This window comes from Ischnura elegans, chromosome 2 (assembly GCF_921293095.1).
Source record: "Ischnura elegans chromosome 2, ioIscEleg1.1, whole genome shotgun sequence".
Lineage (NCBI taxonomy): Eukaryota > Metazoa > Arthropoda > Insecta > Odonata > Coenagrionidae > Ischnura > Ischnura elegans.
The window spans coordinates 5,420,764-5,434,469 of NC_060247.1; the positions used below are offsets into that span (position 1 = coordinate 5,420,764).

General features: G+C 40.2%; 1 long non-coding RNA gene across 1 annotated transcript in view; it reads left to right on the forward strand.

Annotated features, from left to right (window-relative positions):
* Nucleotides 1–12,865, forward strand: part of LOC124153345 — a 34,788-nt gene extending 21,923 nt beyond the window's left edge. The window contains exon 4 of the long non-coding RNA XR_006863630.1: nt 10,759–12,865. This is a non-coding gene — a long non-coding RNA (uncharacterized LOC124153345). The remainder of the gene's footprint in view (nt 1–10,758) is intronic.
* The last annotated feature ends 841 nt before the right edge of the window (nt 12,866–13,706 follow it).

Consider the following 13,706-nt stretch of genomic DNA (forward strand, 5'->3'; position numbering starts at 1 on the left):
AAATAAGTCTATGGAAGGCCTAAAACGTAAATTTGTAGAAAATAATGGCAATTTTTACTTCGATTTCTTACATTCAAGGCTCTGCCGCTCTACTCTCATAGGGAAGCGAATGGCGTACCGTCCGATGACGTCAGAAGGCGCTCCAGGTCACGTGACTTCAAGCGATATTTGAGCACTTCTAATTAGCATTTAATGCCGATTGTGGAATACTAAGAGAGTTTTAACTTATATATTTGGACTCGTGAGAAAATTGTCTATTCAGTGAGACTTACTAGCATGATGAATGAATTACATGCATGTTCCCCATTCCTGAAACACGTGGACAGGCTAAAAATTTGAGCGGGGGGAGAAAAAGGAGCTTTTGGCGTTCCCCCTCCCCTCACAAAATTTCGGCGTTGCCAATTCATCGGAGGCAATCGGCGTAAATTTGATCAATTTTCGTAAAATCCTTATTTCTCATCGTAGAACCTCGATCATAAGAGGCATTTAATCGCCCAACGGCAATGAGTACGATAAGTATATTTGTTTACCTCTAAGTATTGAAATTAGTAAAGTAAAAAATGTACTACGACAGGTCATATTGGCAAGGGTAACCTCATGCTGTGACGACCGTCTCTCGAAGACCCGGCTTATCTCTGGGAGCTCGAGAAAAGGGTCGAAAAAGGGTTGCTCTCGAGCGTTGCTTGGGTTCAGTATACCTGGCTTTTTTCTGGCCACACAAAACTTCCACTAACCCTATTTGGTGTACGAATTACCCTGAAGGTAATCATTACATATAGTTGCTTTCCTTGGGATAGGCGTTTTGGATTTCACGTTACTTTCCGGCATTACCGCTCCAATTTCAATTGATGTGATTTGGAAATGTTTGCAATGCAAATTACCTTGGAGAATATGTCTAGTTTAATAGCTGTACTCGTTCAAAAAGTTCTTCATTAAATTTTTCTTGAATCACGGATGTAGATTATGTTGATGTTAAGAATACTTCTTTAAAAAATGAAAAAAGTATGAATCTGTAGCCATCCCGGACATTTTCCGCGCACAGAATGGCATACTCGGCCATGGAGCCACGTGATACTGTGACATAAACGATGTGGTCATATTTGAATCTAAAGATAGACAAAAAACTCGCCACGAAGCGTCCGTCCTCGTCGGCTCTTGGTCAGGAATGCTGACTTACAAAAATATTGGGGGGCCCAAACCGGGGATCTTCCCCCGGGAAATTTTTAATTGTAGTGAGTTTTAAGTTTTTTTGAGCATTTTAGAAGAGTAAGAACATTAGAATTAGAACCCTGACAACTCGAATCTCTCTATCTGGACACTCCGGGGAAAATCGACAAGCTTGACACATTTTTTCCTCGCGCCCATAACGAATTTTTGAGGGAGCTCGGCCCCCCTCAGCCCCCATGGAGTCGGCGCCTCTGCTCTTGGTGCCGTAAAAGCAGATGATGCAGGTTGGTTCATGTGCCAAACGATATTTCATCATCCACACTTTCCTCGCTTGCTTTGCGACAAATCTCGTCCCCTATTCTCATTTTTCCCTTTTACTTTCTCCGTTCTTCAATGAGTTCTCGGACTTCATTCACGTTCCGCAGCTTTTTCTTTACAAATTTTCTCCTCCCATGAACTTCTCTAGCGACCTCCTGAAGCCCATTTTTTATCATCTTCCACTTCTTCTCCACTGATGTCTCAGCCTGATCTAATTTTATTTTGATCTCTACCGCTTCCCAAAATGCTTGCTGATTTTTTTTTGGCTCCTTTAGATTCTCTAATTGATGCTAGTTCTTTAATTTCAGATTGTGTTCATCATCACTAGACTATTATCACTGCCGTTATCTGCCCCCGGGTTCCACTTTTAGCCATTTATATGGTTTCTAAATATCTATCTTACTGAAATACAGACTGGTTGAAATCTTCTTTTGTCTCATAAAAAGTTTAATAACCTATCGCAGGTGCGAAGTGATCTAACGTTCCATGTTCCCATCCTTATTCCATCGCATTTGATCTATGTAGCCTTTCGAGGAGACCCCGCCCAGAGATCCGATTGGGGGACTAGATTACCTCCAGAATATTTTACAAGAGAGAATTCCATCGTTTCATGATATAAATTGAGTGGAGTAGTTTCGACTTCTCGGGATGATGATGTGCTATTTTACCCCTTGCCTTCCACATCGCAGTACATACTACACCCGTTACAGCAAATGTGAAAACGCATTCACTGAGGTGAGTGTCACTGAACCGACCACTTTCACTCATATGAAGAAGAGCTGCTGCCCTCTCCCCTGGGTGATGGGTGGCATAATTGTTGGCGGCCTCCATAGAGCATCTGGAGAGGGTGTTAGCTACCCCTCCCACGGTAGGAAAGTGAAGCCAGGGGGGCGTGGCACTTCAGCCCGTCCGCCATATTCCTTTACCTCGGGTGAAGCAGAAATACATGGTTTCTTATGGGATATTCGTCAAAGGAAACTCAATATTTTCCCTACTGACAGCCGGAAAAAGTCGTCCCCACCGATGAGCGAAGATTATTTGTTGAATATAAAACCGGAAAAAATGCATCTTTTGGATGAAATAGACGATTCAAACACGGTGCGGCAAATTAAAAATATGACGCACGACAAGTCACTTGCGACAATAGCAACTAATTTTCGGCCGTAAGCTGAAAAATATCTGACGAATGCATGTGAACCCTTAAAGTATATAACTTCTGATATTTACAATAGAATGTTTTGAACCAAATTCAATTATGAAAGTAAATAAAAAAGGATAAATGGACGAGAGAGGAATGGGAGGACACTGAATGCTACGATAATAATCACGTTTAATTGCTATTGCGTGCACTACAAGATTTTATTTGGCTAATAATCCGTCAAAAATATACATAAATCGTGATTCAAGGAAAATAATATGGTTTAGCAAGACTTAAAACAATCGGGAATCATGCCTACCATTACTTATGAATTCTCTACAAAAAGTATTGATGAGAAAATTTTAAACACAGCGAAGTCAAGCTTCGATTCTTATCGCCGGACATTTTTTTTCGGATATGTAACTTCAATATCTAAGTGTTACACAGTGTAAATCATTTCCGAAACTACTGTTAATAACCTCATGGCCATTTAATCAAAAGGGCTTCCTCATCAAGGGAAAATCTTGAGCATTAGGAAAGTAAAATATCATCTATGAGACAAGCTCGAAAGAGATTTCGCTTACAATTCCGAGTAAACTGCCATGAAAACAATGCTGTCTTAAGAAATTGAGAATGGGTCTGATGAATTTCAAGTGCTGACAATTCAGATATTATTTTCCTTCCCCAAAATCAGGCGAACATGCACAGTGGGTAACAGCTGTGTTAAATGGAATCGTTGAAGGAGGTATTAAAAAAGAAAACAATTCCCATTTTCCAACTTATATAATGTACACACCGATCAAATGTTACATTTTCAGATTTCCAGAATGATTAAACAATGCTATTGAAACTGATTATTTATACAATTAATGCAAAGTAACCAAATTAACAATAAATCTCAGGCAGACATGATGTAACATTCTATTAAGATATATTCAGATTGGCAAGAGCATTATGAATACATGATGAAGGCCGCCACACCTCCGGGATCATTTCCAATTTTTGTACGTTCATACAACCTCAATTACATCGGCTACTGGATTAGCTGAACCTGCAATTAAAAATGTATAAATTCTTTACCTATATTACACCTAAATAGGAATTATTTGACAATTTCAATGGGCAGAATCTGTGTGATATATCAAATGCTTAGCATCACCAATCAAGATAAACCTCTAGATGTTTATGAAAAATGCTATCACTTAAGTTTCTACTTCATCAGGAGAACAATGAATGAGAAATTTAAATTTCGAGTTCGTTTGAAGTTCGTCGCTAATTAAACAAGTGATTGAATGGAAGCTATTCAGAGTAGGAGGGCTGATTACTTTCTTTGACCACCACAAAATGCAAGAATTTCTGTTGGATGTGTCAAAAGGTGCCACGCTTCTAGCAGTAGCCCAATGGTCTATCCACTAGGCCACCGCACTTCCACACTGGTAGTAAACAGAGTTGGTCCTTATCAAATTAGGGAACAATATACTACACAGATACAAAATAATCCTATTCCATTTAATGTTGTCTAAAATTGGCAATATTTTTGTCACCCTTTAATGCCAAAACAATGAAAGTAATGAAATTGAATTTTTGCAAGCTAGTATTTGAGTAACTTGACATTATGGTGCACATGTGTGGTACAAAATAAGTGCATACTTTTGTTTGCTATGTATTGTAGTGGTGTGACATATGCGTGCACCTAATGTACATATAGCCTAAAATAGATTGTTTATTGTATCGTAAGCAATAACCTTAATGAGTGTTATTCACATTGATTAAAATTGAAGTGACAATTGTAACGAAAGACAAATATGTTGAGTCAAAGGGGGAAATTCATTGACAGATCATGAGTTCTGGGCGAGTAGTTAGTAGGAAACCACCATATGTGCCACAAACTTTCATCGCCTTATACAGGGTAATTTCTTATTTTTTTCAAATTGCAAAACAGACGAACACCTGATTGATCATGATGAACACATTCACAAAGAGGCAATGAAAGGGAAAGGGGCACTAAATTGAAAAAAAATGAAAGAGGCACCAACTTGATCATAGCATAGATAAAGGAGCTGTTGCTTCAGCAAAGTTGTAATCACAAAAACAAATATAAACAACACCTACGAGCAAAAAAAGATGAACAAGAGCTATATGAAAAATGACATTAACCAGAGATTGCTGTAACTCAGCAACAACTAATTAGAACATGTTCCCTCCACTTTCTAAGAGTTTAGGTGACATGAATGGGCTATGAAACAAGAAAAAACACATTCTGGGCATGTAAAGTGGTTCATTAATACATATCAACTTATGCTTTTTACAACAATATTTTTATGACTGAGCATTTTATTTCTAAATAAGATCAATTAAGGCGTATATCAACCCATCAACAGAGGAAGAAGTTCGTGTTCCTTTTTTGCCGAGTAAGTGCTGTTACTGGTCATCGCTAATGATCATAATAACTTTTCGGTCGATAATTGAAATATTGCTAAGCATTCCTTTCAAAACATGAGACGCAATTGTAAGGCCAGTATAATAACTTAACAATTTTGCATTTTAGATCTAATTTCCACAATTTGTAGAAAACAACATTAATTTGCCAATGCTTGGTTGAGAACCACAAATCCCTGTACATGTGTTATGATTTTTAACTGATGTCGAATTTCGGTGGCTAAGAGTGCCATGCGTATCTCCGCTCTAAATAGACCTAATATCTGAACACCAAGTGTTCAATGAAGCACGAAATTCACTCACATCGCACAACTTGTACCGCGAATTGGCACAAAAATTTTTGAACCATTATGTCAATACACAAAAATGTTCACCAGCGATGGTACGCAGGGATGAAAAGAGTTCCGAAAAAGAACGGATATTTTTTTAAATATCTTACTTCATTACGATAAGCATTATCACTCATGACAAAATTCAACATAGTATAATAAAATTTTAGCACTGATAAGGATAAGTAACAAATAACCATTACTCTGCCGCACATGACTCCACCTGCTGCACGCGGCACATACATAGACAATTAACGAGGTTGACCATGCACTTCAAGCAAATGATATAGATATTACTAATAATTGACTATTTTGCAACTTACCGGTGGAATGTGAGTCCAGGGGGTCTATTCTCTAACTCGAAGCTCCCGTCGTGGTAGCTTCGAACTAGCTACCAGAATTTGCTACCAACCTTATTCTCTAACAGGGAGTAGCTTTCTCAGACCGAGAATTTCTGGTAGCTTTCTCAGACCGGATATGGGGTATGAGAAATATTTCGTGCGAACTCAGATTTTACTCTTAGAACCAATGAAATCGCTCGTTTCATTTCGTAACCTGCGGGAAAATCAATGTAGTCGTTCTCGGCTGACTTTTTCTTCTAGTTGAAATTAATGTGCTTTGTAAATTACGAAATGCTGAGTGCCTTCAGCTTTCATAATAATAGAAATACGAATAATAATAGAAATACGTAGAAATAATTATATTTGGCTAAGCGGCTTTTATATCAATTCAATAGTTTCGATCGATGCAGCAGTTTATGTCACGATTGATAATCATGTAGGCCATTTAAATATAATGAAGAGAAAATGTTAGTAAACTACCAACACATTAAACCAATGCTATCACATTGTCGTTCTAATTCCCGAGAACTTTACACTCAGCGCTCCTTATGCTTTTGCCTGTTTGATGCAAAAATTTTGATGACCAACTGTTTCTGTGCAGAGATTGTTCCTTCTTGCACTGCGAGAGAATATCGCAATAACATGTGCATACGATAAGTGTATATTATTTCGGGAATATCTTCAACAAAGTTAATGGGAAGGTGGAGAAAATTATGTTTGAAAGTTACGTCATTTTACGTCCTCAGATTGGCCTAAGCAATCATTTTAGGCTCACAATATGCTTCAAACGATATTTACACAAAACTCTACTGTCGTGCCGTTCTCACGACGGCTAAATTAATATTTAAATGGTTTTATGAATAAGTATTATATGCCAACCGCCAAGCTTGCACTATTGCAAGCGAGGGCGATTCATTAGAACTTGACCATCATTATGAAAAAACAACCTATTAAACGTAGTTCCTTCTCCCAATATTAAAGTCATATTATATTATTGTTTTTGTGATGACTTCCTCCGTGGGCTTCTGGAATACCCATGGCTACACTTTCTCAAAATTCAAAACAAATACACCAACTTAACTACCGGCACTAAAATTAAATGCGTATATACGGCCAAAGACACACAAATGAAAGCAGAATGATATCATGAACACATTTATTCATTGGAAGAGCAAAAAATTTATTAATAACTATCATGAAACACCTTACATTGCATTATAACACAATAATATATCCACCTCTCTCCGGTCTGCATCTATGTAACACTAAACTCTCTTCACACAATCACTTCACAACAAAGATCGTTGCTAATAATGCACGGTAAAGTTAATCATAAATGTATAAATACTTGCAAAAATAAGACATCCATCTCTGTGCAGTGGACACATTGGCATTGGTAATGATTTCAACGCATCAATTTGTACCGTCACTACAACAGTCTCTCGCAACATCAATAATAATCACTGTTTTCGGGGTTTTTCTTCTCACTAGTAATGACTTCAAGCAAAATAAGATTTCACGTGATATAAAATGATTGAAAGTAACATTTTTCTTCTCCAAATAATGAAATCAACTAGTTAACGCGATCGATAGTTCACTCCGAAACATATATGTTTAGTCACGAAATTTGTCACTCATGCCCACTACTTTGTTAAGAATACAATAATTGAAGGCTTCAAATAATTTACGCAGCATTCCCGACCTCATTAAAGAAAATAATTACGCAAAACAACAAAAATAGTCAACACTTTTCTTGTTTACCACTCAATCGCTAGCCGTGTCAAGAAAGACTGATGGGATAGAACAAAAGATTAGCGACACGCGCCACTTGGTTCACGGCGGTTCATAGGAATTCCCATGGCCCTATGGGAATTCCCTATGTATTTTGATGGTAGCTAGCTGAAGCGCGGGGTTCGAGGGCGCGCTTCGCGAAGCTACCGTGGTAGCTAGTTTGAAGCTACGGAAGTAGCTTCAAATCCCATAGAGAATAAGGGTTGGAGCCTAATAAGTTACCGGTAGCTTCTGCAAGCTCCCTTCGCCGGAGCTTCAGCGTTAGAGAATACAAGTGGGAGCAAGTAGCTTAATTAAGCATCTTTCCACCAGAAAGCTACCGCGCTTCGAGTTAGAGAATAGACCCCCAGGTATCTTTTTACCGGGGCAATTACTGCACCCGTAAGCCGCGCAGCAAACCATCTGCGAAGGTTGAATAAATATGTCGTTTTCAAGGTTAAATACTCACTTTTTAACGGAGATAATAATATACCAGTATTAAGATGAATTCTAGAATATCAGCATACCTTCAGAATGCTTCAGCAGCCTCGGTATACTGAAAATTAGGTGATTTTCTTAACACGTACCTTTATGGGAAAACGAGCGAGCGAGGTAAAGGGATATGGCGGACGAACAAAAGCGCATCGGGTAAACAGGTTTCTGCTGGCTTCACTTTTTTCAGCTAACGCCCTCTCCAGATGCTCTATGGCGGCCTCCCATCGCCAAGTCACGGCATCTTCACAGGCTTGATGTATCAATAAAAGGGCCTATCTTACTCAGGGATGACTCAAACCACTACGGAATGCCGCCGCTTTTTGTCCACGAGCATTTATTCGATAAGCAAACTAGCTGACATCACAGCTAACCGCTATATCTGGTGGTTGACCCACCATCCACAACCCGGTGGACGCACTCGGATGCTTTAAGCTCAGTCGCGAAAGTGAATGTCTTGTTTCCAATATTTCATCAAGATACCCTTGTAGTTTTAGTTAGATATTGTGCCTTAAAAAGATATTTTACGCCTTTTTAATAAATAAAACGCAGCTTATAACTTCGCATATATTGAAGGATCCATTTGCCCAGTTATAGTTACGGGATGAAATGAAGCCTCGTCATTGTCGTAATCTCTTGAAAATTATCTCCCTTCCGGCTCAGTTGGGACCCATAAATTATTTCATCGAAGCATTGATATTTTTTAAATAATTTAAACCTCGTCAGGTCAGTACCTAATCAAGATAGCGGGGAATTGCTCCTATAACTGATTTTGGTTGAATTTTACCCCGGCCCTTCGGGAGTGATAATGGTTATTCCAGTAATCGTATGGCCGGGCCATAAGTCGATATCGACCATAACTACGGCCTCGAGGCATACGTATGGCTTCGAGCGATTCTACTCTGAGCGAAAGGCCATAAGTCGGGCGGTAGCTATGGCCTCAAGGCCGTAATACTAGGGCCTGCCTAGGAGGCGGTCATAACTCGGGCCATACGAAATAACATTGCTCGCCCAAGGAGTTATAAAAGAAACTTACGAAGTGTCATCGATTACATAGCGATTGCTACAAGAAATATATGAATATTGTGGAGGACCACATACGGATTCAATGGGCATTGGCTAGATATATGAAAGAAAGACGTCGATTTCATAAAAAAGGATACTGAATACGTGTAGATAATCCGTTCGCATACGATGATCATATATTCATTAAATATTTCCGTGCGTCAAAAGTTGTTACTTACTTTTTAAGTAGATGTAGTGGATGAACTAAAAGTTTGCTTGTAGTTAAAAAGTTAGAAATACTTTTATAATGGATGCTCTGTTAAAGTGAACGGAGGAACGGGCTTTTATTTTCTTTATGTGCTACAATAGCTAGCAGATTTCTTACTTGTTTCGAAAAGCTGTAGGCAGCTTGAAATATCCGCTATTAAATGTTTTATATTTTAAGATTCTCGTAGCAGTACGGTTCATGAGGGAGGATATCCAAGAAACATAGGGTAAGACATTTTTTATGGCAGTAAGGCAATCTTCAGTAAGTCGATGCGTTAAGGACAAATGTCGTCCACAAATAAGGGCAAGAATGATAGTCTCATATTGATGTTTTAATTTTATACAGCTACCTAAACATACGCCTCTGATATTAAAATTAATGAAACTTAAAGTTTCAATTTCATCTTTGGATTTCGTGCATTGGCTGGATTTCTAAGGCTTTTGGGGGCAAATTATTGCAGCCATGAGACAATAGTTACACCATTGGAAGGAGAGGAAGGGGGTTGGAACTACAATAGGATGCCATGTTCTAACTCTATCCATTACATGCATAATTCACGAATATTATAATACTGTACGGTACAAATCGTGTACAAATTTCTTCTGCTTCTTCTCGTCCGTGATTTGCGTTCTTCACTTTTTTTAAATGTTTCCAGCGTCTGCCGCCAGACCAGTGTTTAAAGAACACCCAAATTCATCCTTTAATAAGAGTCCATTTCGGTTAAGGAATATAGAATTAATTTTTTTTATCCACGTTGGAACAAACTTCCCACTCAAAAAATGACTAGTGTTTAAAAAAGTGAACCCAATTTATAGTACCAATTATAATTCTCCTACTCGCCTGCAGAAAGGGCGTTAAGACTTTTGGCCGGGCCGCACGATATGGCCCCTCGAGAGTGGAATCGGTGCAGGCCGTAATTTCGGGTCAGGCCGTAAGAAACTTACGGCCGGCCATACGTTTGGCCCCGTTTAGTAAAATAGCCCTGCAGATCTTGCGTACTCGAAGCCAACGGCTGTTTCGATGGGGTTTCTGAAGCGTTGCAGTTATTTTGTGGCATGGCTTTTGTTTATATCTCTGGTCCTAAAGAGATGAAGTTCAATGCATGTATATTTTACGAACATAAAATTCTTATTGATTCTGTATTTTACCATGCATTTGCTTTTATTTTTATTCACACTTAGCATGTGTTATGAGCCTGATATTTCCCACAAAGTTTAAAACCGAATTAATTAAAAATCGATCAGATGTATAATATGGCATGCATTTGTATATTTATTTAACATATACTGGTCATTTATCTTTTCCAACAGCATGAATCTCATTCGTTACGGAGTTTGCTCCATAAATTATGCTTTTGACTTTTATTTTACTTTCGTCTTAATTAATCTTTTGAGCAAATGGTTATCAAAGTTTGAATGTGATGAATTCCTGGTCTTATGGAAAATTTCGGACGTACGAACTAACTGGAATTCTCTTTTCTTTTCTTTCCAGAATGAAATTAAGGGAAAAACATGTCTTCGGAACAACGTAAAGTGAAATGAAGGAAGTAAAGTGTTCGGCCATAAGGAAGAAACGAAGAAATTAGGCACCAATGAGAGGCTGATAGGCATTTCATCGCTTCGTGTTCTTCAGCTATTGAGTGTTATTTTTGTACAGAGCTCTGTATTTAAGTTTATATGTTTTTCACACATTAATTTCACATTTGCACACAATTTACACAATGTATGCACCAAGGTATTAATGTGCACATGACGTCCATAAGCATTGGAAAGGGTCAAAATTGACTCATATGGTGAATAATGAGTACTCAATGGTGAAATGTGTGAAACTGATAAGAGGTTATGAAAACTGATATCAAATCCGCCGAATAAGGACATTTCCCTGCGATCAGTGGCCACGAACAAGGTTGAGAAAATTATGAAAATAGCGCTATAGAAATGGTTCCAATATGAATAATAAAATGAAAGTCCTTTAGTATGGTTTATTTAGATTATGATCTTGAAGGGGTTAGCGATACAGTTCGTCTATGTCTCACGTCTTTCTCCCTTGCCGTTCCGTGAGCGTCTCTCTAGCGTCCCAATCTCGCGGCGCCTTGCTGGCGCTATGCCGCGGCAGGGACCTTAGGGTCTCAGGGCAACGACCTCGGCCCTAGGTGACGGCGCTCGAAACGAAGGGCTCCGCCACATCACCCCCCTGGCAGTGAGATACCCTAGAGTGGAGAAGAATTAAAAAAAGAGAGAAAAGAAAGAAAAAGGCATAAAATTGGCAAATGTTTGGAGGGGGAAAAGAAATGGAGTAGGTTAGAGATCATAGTCCAGCAGATGCTGCGGGAAACGGACACGCCCCTTAGGGCGGCCACTGGGCAGCGTATATTCTGCCCCTGGAGCTGCGGGTGTAGGAGTTGGCCCATCAGCTGGTGGGATGCTGGTAGATGGCAACACCTGGGTTGATGGCTGCCTCCTGGTGGTCGGAATGAGAATTTCACTCCTCTCCTCAGGGGTGATTGGCTCCTCGGAGATGCTGTATGCCGGTTTCAGTCGATCAATTGCAATGTGTACATCGCGGTTTGGCAAGCGAACTTTAAAGGTTTTACTATCCCGCTACAGGACCTTGCATGGGCCATTGTAAGGGGCCTGGAGGGCACCATGACTTGTATCATGGCGCACAAAAACGTGGGATATCGATGGCAGGTCCTTAAAAATGAAGGTATGCCGTGTGCCATGGCGTGCTGCTGGTTGAGGACTCAGGCCTCGAAAGTGCTCCCGGAGCTGGGAGGTGAAATAGGTTGCGTTGAGGGTGGGGCCACTTGAGGGGGAGAGGAATTCTCCTGGAAGACGTAGTGGCTCGCCATATACGAGCTCCGCTGGGGTAGCTTGAATACCCTCCTTCAGCGCAGATCGGAAACACAAGAGGATTGCTGGCAGTACATCCACCCACTGCTGCGTGTCGTGGCAGCGGATGGCAGATTTTAGTTGGCGGTGAAAGCGCTCCACCATCCCGTTTGCTGCCGGATGATAAGCGGATGTCCTCAAGTGGACTGCACCGGCTATATCGGAGAGTTAAGCGGAAAAGGGCACTCTCAAATTGTCTGCCTTGGTCCGTGGTGATTCGCTGAGGTATGCCGAAGCGTGACAACCAATCCCGAAAGAAGGCACGTGCCACAGTTTCGGCAGAGATGTCCTCCACAGGAATGGCCTCAGGCCACCGTAAAGCGTTCTACACAGGTGATGCAGTAGCGGTAACCACGGCAGATGGAGAGGAGACCAACAACACCTATATGTTTATGTTCAAATCTCCTTCTTGGCTCAGAGAAATTAGAAAGGGGTGAGGAGACGTGCCGTGTGATTTTGGATCGCTGGCAGGGGATGCAGGAACGAGCTCACTGACGGCAATCTTTGTTGATTGATGGCCACAGAAAACGAGTTGTCATTAATTTTATGGTGGCTCTCACTCCAGGGTGTGCAAGATTGTAGATAGAATTGAATGCTTGGCGACGGAAAGCGGGTGTGATATATGGTCGCACGTTGGATGTTGACGCATCACACATTAACTGTACAGTAGGGCGGATCGGAAAAATCAATTTTTTTCAAATCCATCTGGCCCATTGAAAAAAAGTTGTGGGACCGATCAAAAATAAGGCCTGACAATTTTGAGACCTCTAGGTGAACCCCTGACCCTCGCTCAAATGAGATTTAGGGGGGGAGGGTCCAAATTCGAAAAATATTATATTATATGGTCATTTCCTATAGATTTTGCCGAGTTACTGACCTAAAGGACGAAAATTTCGTGCATTTTGACGTATCTGCCACCGTTTAGCCACAAAATGCCTTATTTGAGTCCGCGTCCGCGAAGAAACTATTCCAACGCCCACGCAGCGTCGCGGATACAAGAGCGGCAGGCAAATCCCGTCCCCTCCCCGCTCGCTTCTCCCCCTCCCACGCTCGAGTAAAGCAAAATTCATCCTGCGTGTGATTCTAGGAGGGAGTTCATCCTTGTTAATATAAATCGGAAGATGGTGGAAGGTAAAATATGATGAGTAGTGAGACGACTTGTTTCTCATTTGGCGCTTAGTCGGCGTTAAACAAATCGATGTTACCAACTTTTAGAGAAGTGATGAAATATTTATACATGCCTCAGCCCAAATGCACCAAAATTCACACCCGTCTTCACATTCACCAAAATTCACAATGCGTCTTTCTTCGTAAGTCTAACTGATATTTGATGTTTCAGCATCGTCTGTGGAGGAACAATCACGAAAGAATTACTAAATTATCTGCTTTCCAGTCTGTATTTCTTATGTTAGTGTCATTCCTCATCTTTCGCTGCTGTCAACAAAGTTTTGGTGAATTCCTTTACGAATCTCTCGTCCAGATGTATGATAAAAGAAATATTCAACTTCAAATTTGAACGTTCACCAATAGATTTTTGAATTTCCACAG